The sequence below is a fragment of the Rhinolophus sinicus genome, chromosome 2 (genome assembly GCF_057876585.1).
Source record: "Rhinolophus sinicus isolate RSI-liver-muscle chromosome 2, RSI-T2T, whole genome shotgun sequence".
NCBI classification, from domain to species: domain Eukaryota; kingdom Metazoa; phylum Chordata; class Mammalia; order Chiroptera; family Rhinolophidae; genus Rhinolophus; species Rhinolophus sinicus.
The window spans coordinates 57,347,298-57,365,665 of record NC_142502.1 but is presented as its reverse complement, the minus strand read 5'-3'; positions in this window follow the sequence as shown (position 1 = coordinate 57,365,665).

Genomic DNA, 18,368 nt, shown 5'->3' with positions numbered 1-18,368 from the left:
AATTATTAAAAATGCAAACTGTCTGGTTCTATTGAACGACTGAATCAGAAAATCTGGATGACACATGGCAATCTGTGTTTTAACACACTCACCAGATGATTCTGGTCCGCATCTATCATTGAGAACCAGCAGTTTAGGGAAATTCAGTATGATGCATACTGTGCGTAAGTTTTCCCCAGTTTAACATTATAGTTTTAATTATAAATGAAAAATATTATAGATATGTAAAGGTTTGAGTTTATTTAGAGAAGAAAACAAGTCTTAGATACTAATTATGTGTATCTTGTAAAATCGATCTAGCAATCTCAATAGATATACTTTATTTTTCATATATTTTATAGGCCAGCATCTTAAAATTTGATTCATATTAAGCAAAATCTGGGAAAATTATGCTTTCTTGCCACTCAATGTAATCATATATCATAAGCATATTTGATATGATAGTCAATAATATGAATGGTATCCAATACTATTCTGATCTTAAATTTTGAATTTAAGTTGTAGTTCATGTTTTTAAGAATTCTGTTTTCACTTAATCTTCCGAGTTATGATACAAAATACATATGATCTATTTAAACAGATGATATTTCAAAGTTCTTAAAATGAGTTTTAGAAAAATAATATTAAACTTGTGGTTTCTGTTCCTAACTCTGTCTTCCCACAAACACCTTCTTAAATGCTTCTTTGGAATGAAAGGGCGCACATTCTGGAAAGTGCATTTCAGGCCTTGTTTCCTAAGGGATTGATGAAGCAGAAAAGAAATGTTTCTTTGGGATAGATCAGAGAGTCTAAAGACCATAAACAAGTCATGGGCTAATTGATTACTTAAGGCTCTCTACAGCTTATCTAACCTCTGGAGATCTACACATTTTCTTTGGAAAAAAATGAACTTAACTGTGTTCACAGTTCTTTGCTGCCTGTGACCATCTTTTGTGGCCCTGCGGTTGCAAGACTGCTGCTCTTTGTACCTAATAATATCTAGGGGCATAGACCCTTCTCCCATCTGCCTCAGCAGAGAATAAATGATTTGTCGAATTACTCACCATTGGCCCACAACACTTGTATACCACTTTTATTTTCCGATACTAGATACTCAATAATACTCTAGTTTAGCCTGATCAAACCATGAGCAGGCAGAGATAGATAGGTAGGTAGATAAATCATAGATAGATAGATAGATAGATAGATAGATAGATAGATAGATAGATAGATGATAGATAGATAGATAGATAGATAGATAGATAGATAGATAGATAGATAGCAAAAGAAACTCAATGATCAGGAAAAAAATTTGAATGTAGAATATGTTACCTCATTGAAACTTAAGTTTTAAAAAATAGATAAAAGCTTTTCCAAAATCAATGGTAATAAAATGTTTTCAAGTAAACCACTAAAATGTTAAAAATAACTTTCAGGATGCTTTTATTGGATAACTTAAAGTGAAGATGAACAGCGTTGAGAAGTGAAATAGCGGTCTAGAAGATTTGTCTCATGACACTGAGCAAAAACCCAAGAGAAATTTGAAAGTGTTAGAGGATTGATTGGGGAGATGACTCATAAAAATATTTTAATACATAAAAGACGAAAAAGCACAAAGTGAAGAAGAAACTTCTAAAGAAGAAATATTTTCTGATCTCATGATAGACCTGTAGCTACTGGTTGAAAGTGTTCACTCAGAATTACTGTGTTTCCCTGAAAATAAGACCTAGCCGGACATATCAGCACTAATAAGTCTTTTGGAGCAAAAATTAATATAAGACCCGGTCTTATTTTGCTATAAGACTGAGTATAATATAATATAATATAATATAATATAATATAATATAATATAATACGGGTCTTACATTAATTTTTGCTCCAAAAGAAGTTTTAGAGCTGACTGTTCAGCAAGGTCTTAGTTTTAAGGAAACACAGTAGCAAAAATACAAAGGCCTCTGGATATGCCTTTAAAACTCCTGGAAGATAAAGGAAATCTCACACACTTCTTGACAGAAAGGCAAGACAAGGAAAAGAGAACCAGACTAACATGGGGCTTTAAATCTGCAACACTAAAAACCATAAAACAATGCAATTAATTTATAGATTCCTGAGCTAAAAGACTAGGAACCAAGAATAGTATACTGTTTAGCAAAGGGGAATTAATTATGTGCCTATATATTCATAGATACACAGGGCATTTTAACAATATCCTTAGAGAAAAACATGCTCTAATCTCAACATCAGGGAACAGAAAAAGGGATATTACCATGGTGAGAGATTCATCTTGCAACATATAGTTGAATATAAATTGATTATAGGTCTGACTCACAGTTTTAAAAATAAAAATATCTTAAAAAAGAGTTTTTAAAATGAAATGAAAGTTGTGTCCCATTTAATTGTGTTAAAGTGTAAATGACAGATATTTGAAATAACAGTAGAATAAACATGGGGCATTTGTTTTTTATTTTACAGTAACTCCAGAAGTTAGGATCCCGTGGTCCTTTTGCTGTAGTTGTTGTTATTGCTGCTGTTGCTGTTTTTTGTTTTTGTTGGTCCTTCCTACCCTACCATTCTGTCATTTTTAGAATATTATCATCTCATTTCACAAGACAGCTAATGTAGAACCAGGTATCATCTTCTCAGAGAACAAAGAGGTAGCAAAAAAAGAGTTCAAATGGTCATTTTCCTAATGCATCTACATCTTCTTTCAGAGAAAAATACCTTTCTCTTAAGCATAATAACAGACTTCTGCTATTTACTCACTGGCCAGAACTAGAGGCTACGACCATCCATGAGATGATTCCTGGCAATGGGGATTATGGCGATGATTGTCTTAGGCTAATGAGGATTTCTCCAATAAAACTGGATGCTTCACTTTTCCAAACATCATGGAATTCTATGATTTTTTTTTTTTTTTTTTTTTTTAGGGCGTAGTGTGGTTTCTTGCACTTAGGGAACATTTATAAAGAAAGCAGTGCAATTACCCATTATTCTTATGATTGGCTTCTTGGCCAAATACTGCAGCATGCTACCTTGCCCACTTTGTAGAGACGGGGTACCTAACAATAAAGAACAATAGAATGAAAAACCTTCCATAAGTATACTTCAAATCATATAAAAATGATTTTGTGAGCTACGCATTTACAATTGCCTTTCTTTACAACCTCTAGAGAGCTTTTTAGCATCATTTGAATTAGGACTTTGAGCAAAGAGTCTGATCAAAGTGAAACTGCTACGATAGTTACTCTTGACCATGGTACATTGCTTTTCTATCCCCACGTGCCAGACACTCCAGCAGTGTGAGCAGTCAGGGAGCACCACTAAAAACATAGACAATAAAAACTATGAGAGTTCCCTGAAGCTGATAATAAAACGCATATGCATTTTCTCTTTCTTTTTAAAAAAAATATATTATTGAAAAGAAAAGAAGCTCATCAGAACTCAGGATATCTTTTGCATTTCAGAAATTTATCTGTAAACACCACATAATTTCTAAACAAGGAAGTTTCCTTGCTACTTTGCTGTTACAATAATTTTACGTAAATTTGCCATTTATGATAATTTTTGGACACATTTCAGAATGTGACTGTTTATTTCAACCAATTCCTTTAGTATATCTAGATGACTGTGATGGAGAGCTGTGAAAAATAGAATTAATTTAAGGATGGGCCTGTGAGCTTGTAGTTAGTATAGTTAGTATCGTTTCATCATCTCTGTATGGCTATACCACTAAGGACATATGTTAGAAGGTGAGATTAAAAGAAGAGGCTGGTTTTGTTTTGTTTTTAATTTTACATATTAATTTTCATGGGTTTTCTCCTCAAAGAGAAATCTGTTCGGATTTATCCCAGAAACCTGGGCCATTTACAAATTAACATCATTTTTTTTCTTCACATGCATACCTTGCCTTCTCATTTTAATTGAAGGCCACTTCTTATGGTTGTAATCCACTTGCCATAGACAAGTTAAGTTTCCCTTAGTTACTTATGAATTATTAAGAGTTCATTTTCATAGAATATCACCTCTATTTTAGACCATACCACACGGCTTACCCTATCCTACTCCCTTCTTTTTTGACTACATTCTTATCCAGTATTTGCTTCAAAGTAAATTCAAAATTCATGTGAGACATTCATCAAATAACCTCACACTTTAATACCCAACACCTCTTCTCCCCTATAGCAACTCCCTCCATGGGCACACCCGTGACCTTGCCACAACCTGGAGCTTCCCAGGCTTAAAAACTATAACCTCTAATGGCCACTCCTTTGCCATAAATTTCCAAGCTTACTTTTTCTTCCCTATACCCATGATCTTTAACCATGTTAAGACCTCTATTTGTCTCTCTGTTTATTCATTTTCTTTTGGATTAATTACCCCCCCCCCCCCCCCAGAATTCTCAAGTATTTAACCTTTACAATGAAGTGGCTAATTGTGTAGACCCTGGGAGGAGACTGCCTAGGTTTGAAATCTGACTCCAAAATTTATTACCTAGGTAACCCTAGGAAGACACTTACCCTCTCTGACCCTTGATTTCCTCATCTATCAAATAAGGATTGTAAGAGCATTTTTTTTTTTAATTAAAATTTATTGGGGTTACTTGTTAGTAAAGTTACATAGATCACAGACAATAGTTTAGTGGTTATCAGAGGGTAAAGGGGCGGGGGGTAGTAAATGAGGGTAAAGGGGAACAAATATATGGTGATGGAAGGAGAACTGACTCTGGTTGTTGAACCCACAGTGGGATTTATAGATGATGTAATGCAGAATTATAAGAGAAAATTTTTTTAAGGCAAATAAATGTTTCAGATTTGGTTGATCTTTTATAAATGAAAGGTGTGGGTCATTTATGAGTGTTTAAGTGTCTGGAAAATAAATGATTTTATTATGAAAATATCTTTTTTTTAATAAAGATTCACCTTATAAATGCAAATTTTGTCATTCTTAATCCTTTCTCCCATACATTAAGACTCCATCCAAGGAACTTATAAACGATTTTGTGTAACAGTTAGCCCAGACTATTGTTTCTAAAGAAACTAAACTCGTCGCAACATTTAGGATAATATTTAGGCACACACATTTAAAATTTTATTCCCACACTGGCCTTTCATATGATTTTAGTTACCCTAACCCAACCAAAAGAAAAGGCATGAGACCAGATTGTGGTCATGACATTGAACATTGCCTTTTCTGACAGCAGTGCTGTCATCTCTCATGCATAGTAATGCAGAAAAACTGGCAAAAGTTCAAGACCTCCCGAGAAGTGATCATTTTTTTTCTATTTTCTCTAACTCCAACTTAGCCTTTGGTTAAAAAAAAAAAAAAGAAAGAAAGAAAGAAAGAAAGAAAGAAAGAAAAATACTCTGGCATTGCCTCAGGAGAGGACGGTAGGTTTGAGAATAAAGGTGTTCTGAAAAATACGTTCTGAAAAATGGCAGTTCCTTTGTGAATATCTGTTTTACTCTTGATCAGGATATTTTTCATAAATCTTATCTTTACCTGAAGTATTACATGGCTACATGAAACATTATTTTCCCACTCCACCCACTCAGCCTGTCAAGACAAACTCATTTCAAGGAAGAGTAGGAGTGAGAATTATTGTTTCAAAAACAGCATAGTCTTGAAGTCTTTTTGGAAGAGAGTTTCTCCATAATTTGTACACATCAAAGTGATAATGAAGTGAATTCAGATGTCCATTTTTTTAACTAAAAAGTTAAACTCATCTTAAATTATGAAACTAAACTACATTAAAGAATTTAAGGATTTAATTATGCTTTTACGTTAGGTCATTTTGTATCCCAAATCAAGAATTTGGGGCTGGAGAATGTGTTGCTTGTGATTTATTCCATATTGAGTTTTCTTGTTGACAAAGCATTGGTTTATGCTTAAAGAAGCAGATAATCTGACTTCTTGACTCTACCAATGCCTGATTGTGAGCTATGAATAAATTACATAACCTTCCTATTTCTTTTCCCTCCCTTTATAAAACAAAGATCTGTTTATTACCTTTCCATTTCACAGAAGAGTTACATTGTTTAGAATGTTTACTTACAAAGGACTGTATGTTGCTCTGTGGTTCTTGGGAAAAAAAATAACAACAATAGTTAAAGGTATAAATTGTTCAGCTAAGAGACTATGTTAATTGTATAAAAATCTTACCAGAAATAACTGCTAACTGTTTGATGTCACAAAGACCGGTGCATATATAAAATGCATGAAGTTTGTTTGTTTGCTATTTTCTGCTCAAATAGGTGTAGAGAATGGTGATGCTATATTTTGATACAAGCATACATCAAGGATCAATATAAAACTTTGTATAATACCATCAGTTGTGAAAAAAAATCATTATATTCACAAATTCAAATCAAACATTGCCTTCTATGTGAAAACCAGTAAGTTAGTGACTTAACATCTAGACTGAACATGTGTGAGACAAAATCTACAGAAGCCCATATTAAGAAAATTAAACATGAGCATCTTTGCTGTAATCATTAGCCATGTTCACTAGACTTATGTATGGGAGTGACTTAGAATTAGTGAATATGAAACAAAGAATTCAACAAATATCTATAAGGAAATATATATATATATATATATATATATATATATATATATATATTTTAAATCATGGGAGAATTTGCAATATCTGTAGCTTTTCCTCATATCTTTAGCTATGTTAAAGACTAAATCATATTCTTAAGACAATTAAAAAAGACATTTCAGGATGTCTTAATCAGTGTATATTATATTGATTTTCAACAAATTCTTAAATTTTAAAATCACTCTCCTCTTGCATGTTATAGTCTATAGCTATTGCATTCTTGACATGTGAAGTGCAAAGTGATCTCCTAGACCTGATTTAAAAATGATTCATTAATATATATGTTTCATTTCTGAAATGTTTTATAATTGACCACAGCTGCTTTTGTTTACATAGTCTTTAAGAAATTTGTTAAATATGTAAAATTTCACCAGGTAGGAACAAAATCCTTATATTGATATCTTAACTGATAATGATAATAACAATACATTACTAACATCATCTCTGTGTTTTACTTGCTAACACTCATGTTCTGTCACACTGTATCACACAAATGTTTCTCCATTTTTGTGCATATACTTTTCTTCTTTCTTTTTGTACAACTCTATCATTTTGTTATTAGATAATTACAAAAAAAATTATGTGTAGGTAATAGTATGACACATAGTACATGACTGACTAATAAAGAACTGAACAACTAAAATTACTTTCTTAAATCTCAAAAAAACACTTTTAGGGAAGACTTTCCAGTTTCTGTCTTGCTGTCTGGTTCATCCTGAGACCAGGCCTACTAGATACCAGGATGAAGATGATCCTCCCTTACGTTATCAGTTCTCCAATCACTTACCCTCTCTGCCAGAGTTGTCACTCTGAGAAGCTCCTTATCAGTCCCTTAGACCACCTTCTCTACCCCTTATCAAGTACAGCAGGTCCTCAAATAATATTGTTTCATGAGAGGTTGATTCGTTATAATATCGATGAGGAAAAAAAAAAGGATTGCCAGTAGAGCCACTGTCTGTCTGGAGATTGCACTGTTTTTCCCATGTCTGCCTGGGTTTTCTCTAGATACTTCTGTTTTCTCCTACGTCCCAAAGATGAGCACCTTAGGTGATCAGTTTGTCTGAGTTGTCCCAGTCTGAGTGATTGTGGTTGTGTGTGCGAGTGGTCCTATGAAGGAAGGGCATCCTGTACAGGGTGGGTCTCCACCTTGTGTGCTCAGCTTCCAGGAAGGGCTGTGGCCACTTGTGACCCTGAACTGGAAGAAGCATGTCAGAAAATATTTATCTTATTTGTTATTATTCATCATTCTATAGGGTATGTATAGCTCAGGTGTGTTTCAATGTTAAATATTAGAAGTGTTTGGGTTTTTATTTAGAAGTTAGATGATGTTTCTGAGACCAGAAATATGCTGAAGGAACTTAACTCTCGTTTATATCAACTAGTCTGTGGTAAAATTGGTTTTGCTCTGTGTCATTTCCTTAACGTCACACTTTCGAAGAACCTATCCATGACGTTAAAGGAGACTTCCCATACATGAGCACTTCAGGCCACTTCCTACCACATGGAGCTGAGGGAAGCACAGCCAGAGCCATCAGCTCCTCACACTGTTCCAACAAGGATGGTACGAGGAGGCTGTGCCTCAGATTGTTGGAGGCAGTCAGATACCCTCTAACTTCAGGCTTTTCTATACTGACTGTGTATTTCTAAACTTTAGCCCCCTCATGAGAGAGAAAAAGAAGACAAGATCCCTGCATTCCACCTTATTTATTTATGCTTTCTTCACCATGGATGGGAACAAAAAGCATAGGTCGCTCTTTTACCCTTTCACATGTTTCTTCTAGTCCAGCCTCAGATTCAGCTTATTTGGCAGAAAGGTATACATTCCCTTACTTGGAAAGATACTGTCTGTTCTTCCAGGTTTAGCCCAATAAGTGATATCTGGGAGTGACAGGAATTTAGCAAACCCTCTCTCTAGACAATTTGGTTTCAAATTAATGCCTTGTGCTGAGCTCAGCTATCTGCCCTCTCCAGCTCTGACGTCCTGAGAGGCAATCCCAAATAAGGACATGGTAGTTATCAGTAAACTATTTAATAGGGGAATATCAAAGGAGAATAGTTTAATATTTGTAAAATATTGTCATTGTTATTTTGACACAATCTATATGAAAAAGTAAGAATTTAAATTGTTGATTAAATTCACCCTGTTCAGAAAACTTCTGCTTGCACTCCTGAAGTAATTGTTATATACCACAAAATCTTTCATGTAAATGAACAGAGCTTATATTATGAACTGAATGATATGTGGTGAACTACCCCTCCAATTTAAGCATATACACAGAAGCATGGATACACACAAAACAATCAAAACTGAGCTTAATCACAAAAAAAGAAAATATAGGAATAAATATAAATGTGTTTTACTATTAACTTCAAATTAATTTCCATTATTAAATAGGTCGATCAGAGATGACTAGCTGATTTCAACTTACAGGCCAATATTAATTTCTAGTAGTATCTGCAAGGAGCTCCATACAGTGGAAAGTTATAGGTAAAGAGAATCCTTATCCGTGATGGCCACAAGTACACCACGGTGTAATTGTCATTTACCATTGTTATTGGCATAAAGAATTCTGATGTGACCAGGATAATATTTTTCCCGGGCTGTCAATATCCTCTTCTTCTAATTCTACAAATCCAGTTCCCATGCTGAACTAAATTGGCTACATCACACTAAGCATTTTCTTGCCCCAAATTCATTTGTAAATCACATTGTCTTTGGAATCTGAACTAATTTAGAGTTCAGTCTTTACAGGAATTTGCTGCTTCAAATATACAGTATTACTAATTCTATCACAACTGATCTCGTTAGATCTGTACCTTATTGCTACTGCACAAATCTGTGTAAATGCTGGAAATTCAGAAGCTTGCTATCCTTTAATGCAAAGAGATTCTCCTGAGGCCTTCTTCAAAATAGCTTTTACAAGAAGGTTTTTTACTGTATATGCTTTGTTCTATGTGAAAGAAAGGTTTCATAACCTCCCCCATTAATTAAATATTTATAGTGACTACAATATGGCATGCACTGGAAGTTGTTCCCCAAATTTATATAGCTATACTTTTATTATTTTTTTTCCCTCCTATCAAACATTCTCCCTAGGCCTGAGGATTTAACGTGTTTCCTTTGAAAAGAAGTTTGTAGTTTTAGTATTATCGCTATAACAAGAAATATGTAGCATTTCAAATTTGAAGAATGTTTTGTAATCGTTTTAATCACCAGCATATTAGAAAAAAGTAGCTTTTCCTATCTCCTTGAATATCACAGTGACTTCTAATCTTAAGAAGTATGTGTCACTCAACAAAAACCACAAGGTACTGACACAACAGAATATGATAAAGGAAGGGAGAAGAGAGCCAGAAACAAATATGAAGTTTCATGGTCCAAAAGAGAAGACCCATAACTATCTATTACGGTGAACAAAGAAAAACTTGCAAATCAATTGATGTGTTTTTCTAAAAATATGTCACACATAAGTGGAGTCAATTAAGTTATATCAGAGAAAGCAACACACTATAATGAGATATGTCATTTCAATCAAAACATATAGAAGTAAACTGGGGAGAAAAAAGCAGAAATAAATGTCCACATGTGAAACATGTAATTGGCAATCTAAAACAAATGTTTTACTTCCACCCACAGGTAGAGGAGAGTAGTGGCTCCACTACTAAAATATTTTCCTCTTCATCACCTGCAAAGCCTCAAGTCCAAATTGAATAGAGAATAATGTTTTAGGTGCATCCAGTTTTCACAATCACTGATTATTTAGGGAGCTTGAGCAGATACCCTACCTTTGCTGATGGTTGAACTCATCGCTACAATAATTTTACAGTGTGACTTACATATGTAGTAAGTACAATAAATGCAATAAATTCTTACATTTTTTCTCAAATAAATAGCCTCCCTCCAAAAATGTTCTCTACTTAGCAAATATTACTCTGTTCCTGTGATGTAAGATGCTTATATGTCTCTGATATTGCTAATCTATATTATAATGAACTCTGAAAACTTGTCGAATTAGAAGCTGGTAGAACCAAAATTAGACAGCCATGTTAAAAATACAAATAGCCTTGATCATTTCAACTAACTTGAAAATATTTGTAATATAGCACCTTAAATGATAAATGAGGTATACAAAATGTAAGAAACACAAGCATTAAAATAAGCTTGAAAGTTATGACAAGGTAACCCAGTAGGTGGTACAAGAAAAGACATTGTCAAAAGTTACAGGGGGTCTCTTCATTACTCATTGAAAAGAAGAAAATAATTTTGAAATTCATATAATTGCTATACATAATTTTCCCCTAATATTTCAGCAATGTACCTTATAAAATCTCAAATGTCTGAAACATTGGTTCAGGAAATAAAATGTAATTAAATAAAGATACCATGATATGATGCATGTAAGTATTAATAGAACATATGAATACATATTTTAAAGTATAACTAGGAAGAAATCACTGTTACAAGCTCAGAAGTACTTTTAAATATAATGTTCCCTTTTTACTTAATACCTTTAATATCTATAGCTTAGCGAAGCTTTCAGAGTTTCAACAAAAGCTTTGAAAGTGACAGTGCTTATTATTTTATTTGTCAAAGGATGATCCCAGTCAGATTATATATACCCAAAATGCCCCATTCCCTCCAAAGCATACTTGTGTGTAAACCTTCATGTTCTTCCTTTCAGACCCTCTGATGGCACACACTTTTTGTTTGTTTTTAGATTTTATGAAAACAAAGAATAGGCTTCAGCCACAAGACTAGTTTTACAAGTCATGTGTTTTTGCCTGTATTCAAAGTTGAAGAAATATATTATCAAGCTTCCCTTTTACTATCCTCACCATCCTATGAGGTAAAAAAAATGTCCAAAGCATTAGTGACAACATGCTATATGTTAGTCAAACAATTATATGAAAGCAGTAAAGCAGGTATTGATATAGGCAATAATAATGAAGCCCATATCGATTAAATAATATCCCAGGTCTTTAGCCAGCTATCAGTAGAGGCGGGACTGGACAAAATATTTTGATTCTTTTATTTTTCAAGTAGAAAATGTGTTATAAATAAATAGAAACCTACACACACAGCAGGCAATCTCACAGACATTCACAGGTCACATAATAGCCTGGGTCACATGGGCTCTTTGGAAATTTGGGAAACATACTTACTCTCTGTCCATCAGTGACTTAATTGTACCCCATTTTTCTCCATTGCTTGGTCCCTCACATCCCCATCTCTATTGCCCCTCTAGTAAATATCCCTAGAAAGAATCTAAGGTTTGCTTTCTGTTGGTTATAGAAATTATTTGATTTATTATTGGTAAATGTATCTATATCATTATCACCATTCAGCAAAATGATTACAATGGCTAATCACAAGTCTCCTATTTCATCTATTATGAACAATTTGGGAGTTTGGACATTATGTACAGTGTGTTCAGAAAGGACAAGCTTCATTTTATCCTATAGATAATATTTGGAGTCATGTCCTATAGCACATTCATTCAAGGCCAAGCTCTGAAGTCAGTTCTATCATTAGTATGAACTTGATCAAATTACCTGACCTCGCTGTGGGCCAGGTTCCACATCTGTGGAATTCATTAATCAGGAGAGTCAAATTAGTTAATTAATGTAAAGAATTTAGAACATGGCCTGGTCCATAATTATTATCCAATACATATTGCTGCTTTTATTACCAGTATTATCTTTGTAATTAAGTTTTATCTTTATGCCTCTAAAACTCTCCAGACCTCCAAAGCCCCTTGATTTCCACACTAGAAATTTCCTTGTTCTGAGTAACTTATTAGCTCTAACTTAAAGAAAAGTCAAAAGCTATTTTCTTTGTCAAGTTTTTAAACATTCCATGTCTTGCCCCAAAATATTTTCATTCTATGTAATGGCTTACTGAAATGCATACACACTGGCTTATTTTTAGGAATTCAATTATGTAAGATATTTCCCTTTTTTTATAGAAGCAAGCGCTGATAAAGCAAATTGTTTCTATGTCAGGCTATGTTTGGAAGATTTAACAGTGTATATAGATTTTGAGTTTTGGCCAAACATAATTCAGAGAGACCGTCTAGCTTGAATTTTTCTAAAGTGATACCTAAAGCCCTCAAATAATATTCCCATTCCAATAAATGTATTCCTCCATGCCAAAAGCTACACATGTATATTGTATGTGAATAATTCTAATAATGATATGTAAAACATAATCTCTATAGAATCGTCTCCAGACACTTGGCATTGTACCTACAACTTCTCGTTTATTTTTATTTTATTTATTTGTTTATTTATTTATTTAATTTTATTAGTTTCAGTTATACAAAACCATGTGATAGTTAGACATCTACACTCTCACAAAGTGATATCCTCCTTCCCCAATCTACTACCCCTCTGACATCGCATATAGCTCTTACAATTCCATTGACTCTTTTCCCTATGCTATTCTCCATATCCTGTGAATATATATATATATATATATATATATATATATATATATATAATATATATATATAATTATAATTGACATTCATTATTATTCAGCTTCAGCTTCAGGTGTACAATGCAGTGATCAGGCATCTACACCGTCCCTGAAATGTTCTGCCTAATAAGAGAAGTGTCCATCGCATACCCTACAAAATCTTTACATTATTGAATATATTTCCTAAACTGTCTTTCGTATCCCCATGGCAATCTTGTGGTTACCAATTTGTGCTTTCTAATCCCCTCGACTTCTCCCTCATCCCCACCCCTCTCCCATCTAGCAACCCTCAGTTTTTCTCTATGTCTCTGAGACTGTTTCTGATTAGTTTGTTAATTTATTCTATTCTTTAGATTCCACCTATAAGTGAGATCACATGGTATTTGTCTTTCTCTGTCTGACTTATTTCACTTAGCATAATGTTCTCTAGGTCCATCCATATTGTTGCAAATGGTAAGATTTCATTCTTCTTTATGGCTGAGTAGTACTCCATTGTATAAATGTACTCCAATCTCTTAATCCAGTCATCTACCGATAGGCATTTTGGTTGTTTCCATGTCTTGGCTATTGTGAATACTGCTGCAATAAAGATAGCAGTGAACAATTTTTTTTTCTTTTTTGCATTAGAGTTTTGGATTTCTCTGGATAGATACCTAGGAGTGGAATTGCTGGGTCATAAGGTAGTTCCATTTCCAGTTTTCTGAGTTATCTCCATACTGATTTCCATAGTGGCTGCACCAATCTGCAATCCCACCAACAGTGCAGGAGGGATCCCTTTTCTCCACATCCTTGCCAACACTTGTTGTTTGTTGGTTTACTGATGATTGCCATTCTGACAGGAGTGAGGTGGTATCTCATTGTGGTGTTTATTTGCATTTCTCTAATGATTAGTGAGGTTGAGCATTTTTTCATGTGTCTGTTGACCATCTCTCTAGAAAAGTGTCTCTTCACGTCCTCTGTCCATTTTTAAAGGTTAGGCACATAGTAAATGGTGGGGTTTTCTCACTGTTCAGACACTAACTTATGTTTTATCTTACCTTCACATAACTTTTCAGTACCCAATTAGATTCTATTTTCTTGGCATACAAGGAATCTAAATTTTGGAGGTAGACCTTGGAGCCAATTCTTTTTTGGTCTTAGGCAAATTTTGCAATATCTTTGAGTTTCAGTTTTCTTGTCTATAAAAAATATATGGTATATGGACATATTATGAGTGTATGATGCATATATACATTTCACACTTATCAAATTTGATATTCATGTATAGATATTTGATATATAAAATATGTTTATATAATATATATATATCAAATATATTTATACATGTAAAATGTGCATAAGTATATACATGTTTAAATGTAAATTCATATAACATGTATTATACAAAAATACATGCACATATATTTATGTATATGTTTATATATTTACATATATTTGTCAATATGCATGTATATATACATACATATAAATCTCATTATAAAGTGCTTAGCTTAGAGAATGGAAAATATTGCACAATGAATGTTTTTAACTAAATTAAGAAGCCACCAGTAATGGAAATACTATACTATTCTTTGAAGAGCAAGATAGCCAAGACTGGTAGCCCTTACACAGAGCACAGAGGAAAAAATCACACATTTTCTATGAAGACATTTTTCTAAAAGCCAAAAATTCAAGGGCATTAATATTTTTGCTAGAATGATCTAATTCTCATGGATGTGACATTGACCTGATCTGAATGTAATAACATGAAAAATAAATAATATCTTCAAGGTCAGAAACCATATGAATCAGAAGAAATTGATGTTAGTATTAATATACTCTCATGCTATAGATCTTAATATGGAAATGAACTGAAATTATTTCAGTATGATCAACTGATCCTGAAAACTGAAATGAGTGCTATTTGTTCTCACATATTTGTAACATCATACAATCTAAAAGCCTATTATTGTGAGGACTTTTGCACAGACCCTTCCTTTTACCAGGGACACTCTGCCCCATACACTACTTCACTCAGTCTTTGAGCTGATGTCACTTTGTCAGAGATTTCCTGATTATACTGTCTAAAATTGCACACCCATCACTTTATCCCTTTAACTTGAGTTTTTCTTTGCTCATAATTTATCATTGCCTGACATTATATCGTGTCTTTTGTTTTCTTTGTTTATAGTACAGATCACTGGTAAAATGCGGGAACAGATCTTTTCTTGCTTGACCCACTGCCGTGTAGAAGAGGTAGAAGAGAGGTGAGTGTATAGGGGACCCTTAAAAAACAATTGTGAAATGAATGTTGGCTTTCTGAAATGAGAATACGATTGTAAAATTAAGATATATGCATTTTAGTAGCAACACCAAAGTGTGTGTGGGGGGGGAGGGTGAAGAGTGTCTGTCACACAAACGCAAACATATGTGTTTTTTTTATTTACAAATAAGCTTTATTTACATCTAAGAAAATATACTCATGTGCAGAATTTGATGTTTTTGACAATCTTATACAACCATAAAATGACCACGCCATCCAAAGATACAATGCTCTGTCAGCCTCATAGGTTTCATTATGCACTTTGTGCAGTTAACACTCCCCACTAATCTGTTCTATAATTTTAGATTATTTTGACTATTCTAAAATTTCATATAAATATAATCATATTATATGAACTCTCTGAAAGCTGATCTTTTTCACTAAAAATAAATGCTGTTTTTAGTGTGTGATTAATACGTGGCGTGGCCTATAATAGTTTTTTTGTTTCTTTTTATGGATGAATGGTATTCCATTATATGAAATATCCGACAACATATTATCTTCTTATGATGAATATTTGGCTTTTTTTTACCTTTGGATTATAATGAATAAAGCTGCTTGGAACACAAGTATGTGTGTGTGTATATATATATATACACATATAATTTATCTTACATGGAATTACTGAGACAATATAAGTAGGAGCTAAAATTTAAATGTAACTGCCAAACTATTTTTCAAAGTGGTTTTAATATCTTATACTTTTACCAACTATATATGAGAATTGCAGTTTCTCCAGATCCTCAGAAATACTTAGTATTGTAAATCTTTTTAACTTTGGCCATTCTATGCCTGTGTGGAATGCTGGTTTCTGTCATGTTATGGTTTAAGTTTGTATATCCCTAGTGGCTAACATTTTCATGAGATTATTTGCCATCCTATATCTTCTTTTGAGAAGTTATTATTAAAGTATTTTTGTCTTTTTTTATTGGGGTGCTTTTTTTTTCTACTTAATGGGAACGTAAGATTTCCTTAAATATTTTAAAGAAAGTCCTTGTCAGATAAATTTACTGGGAATATTTTTCCTAGCTTGTTGTTTTACCTTTCAGTGTTTAAGGGACATTTTTTAAAGAATAAAATATTCAAACACTCATGATTATTTATATTTCTTTTATAGTCCCTGTGTTTTAAATATTATCTAAAAATATAGGCCTATCTCAAATTGTAAAGATTTTTCCCCTTACCTTTTAGATTTTACATTTAGCTATATGATCCATTTTGAATTAAATTTTGTTTAAGGTGTGAGGTCAGAATTTGTTATGCATTTTTCATAGCAATATCGAGTTGACCCAGAACCCATTTGTTGAAGAGACTATCCTTTCCTCATCAAGTTACATTGAAATATTTGTAGAAAATAGAAGGATCACATATCTAGAGGTGTTTCTTATCTATTTCAATTGGTGTATAACCCTATGTTTACAACAATCACCTCCTTATGACTGTAGCATTATAGTAAAATTAATTTCCTATTGTGAAAGCCTCAACTTAATTTTTCTTTCACAATTCTTTTTTTGGTTATGTTCGTCACATTCCCACATTTTTTAAATTATCAAATTCTAGATAATAACCTCCTAGAATTTTTCAAATATGCTAATTCCATACATGATATTTTGTATAATTTCACCTTAACAATATTGCATTTCCAATCCACGTACATGGAATCCACTTATTTTTTTATATTACTTTGTTTCTCTCAGAAATATTTATGTTTTTCAGTGTAGCGTTTCTTATACATCTTTTTTTTTAATTTGTAAACTATTTACATTTGTTTTTTAAACTCAACCTTTTTAATTTCTATTTGATGTATGTTTTATAATGTACATGTTATTTTAATATAGTTGCACATGTGTTTAGTTTATGAATAACCATATATTGGAAGATACATACTCAAACATTTTCTGATAAATGTGAAAATCATAAGTTTGGAAACCCTTAGTTGGTCAAATACTATTTTAAGCATTTGATACACATAATTTAATTTATTCCACCAAAAATCGTATGAATATGTACTATGGTTCCATTTTACAGATGAAGAAGCTGAGGCACAGCACAGGCTTGTGAATTAAATAAATAAATTGAATGGGTGGATTAGTCATACTACTTATTAAGGCTTTCTTAAGAATGAAGATAAAAGCTTTTTTAAAAATAAAAATAAAATTTTCTTTTTCATTGTAAAAGCATATATTAGCCCTGACAAACCAAATAACATCCCTATGTGACACATCAGAATGTTTAGTTCCATTTCTTTTCTGGTTTTTACATTAGTTTCAGGTGTACAAAACAACATAGTGATTAGACATTTATATATCTCGTAAAGTAATAACCCCAATAAGTCTATTACCCATCTGACACTGTACACAGTTATTACAATATTATTAACTCTATTCCATGTGCTGTATTTTATATCCCCATGAATCTTTTGTATCTACCAATGTGTACTTCGTAATCCCTTCACCTTTCTCACCCAGTCCCCCAAAACTCCTCTCTAGTAACCAATACTTTGTTCTCTGTATCTATGAGTCTATTTCTGTTTGTTCATTTATTTTGTTCTTCAGATTCCACATATAAGTGAGATCATATGTTATTTTTGTTTATCAGTCTGACTTATTTCATTTAGCACAATATCCTCTAGGTCCATCCATGTTGTTGCAAATGGTAAGATTTCTTTTTTATGGCAGAGTAATATTCCATTGTATACATGTACAACAAATACTTTATCCAGTTATCTATTGATGGGCATTTTGGTTGTGCCCATATCTTGGCTATTTTAAATAGCACTGCAATGAACATAGAGGTGCATATATCTTTTTGAATTAGTGTTGTCAATAAATAGTAGTGGAATCACTGGGTCACACAGCAGTTCTATTTTGAATTTTTTTGTGGAACCTCCATACTGTTTTCGATCATGGCTGCACCACTGCAATTTCAACAACATTGCAAAGAGCTCCCTTTTCTCCACATCCTCACTAACACTTGTTTGTTCACTTATTGATGCTACACATTCTGAC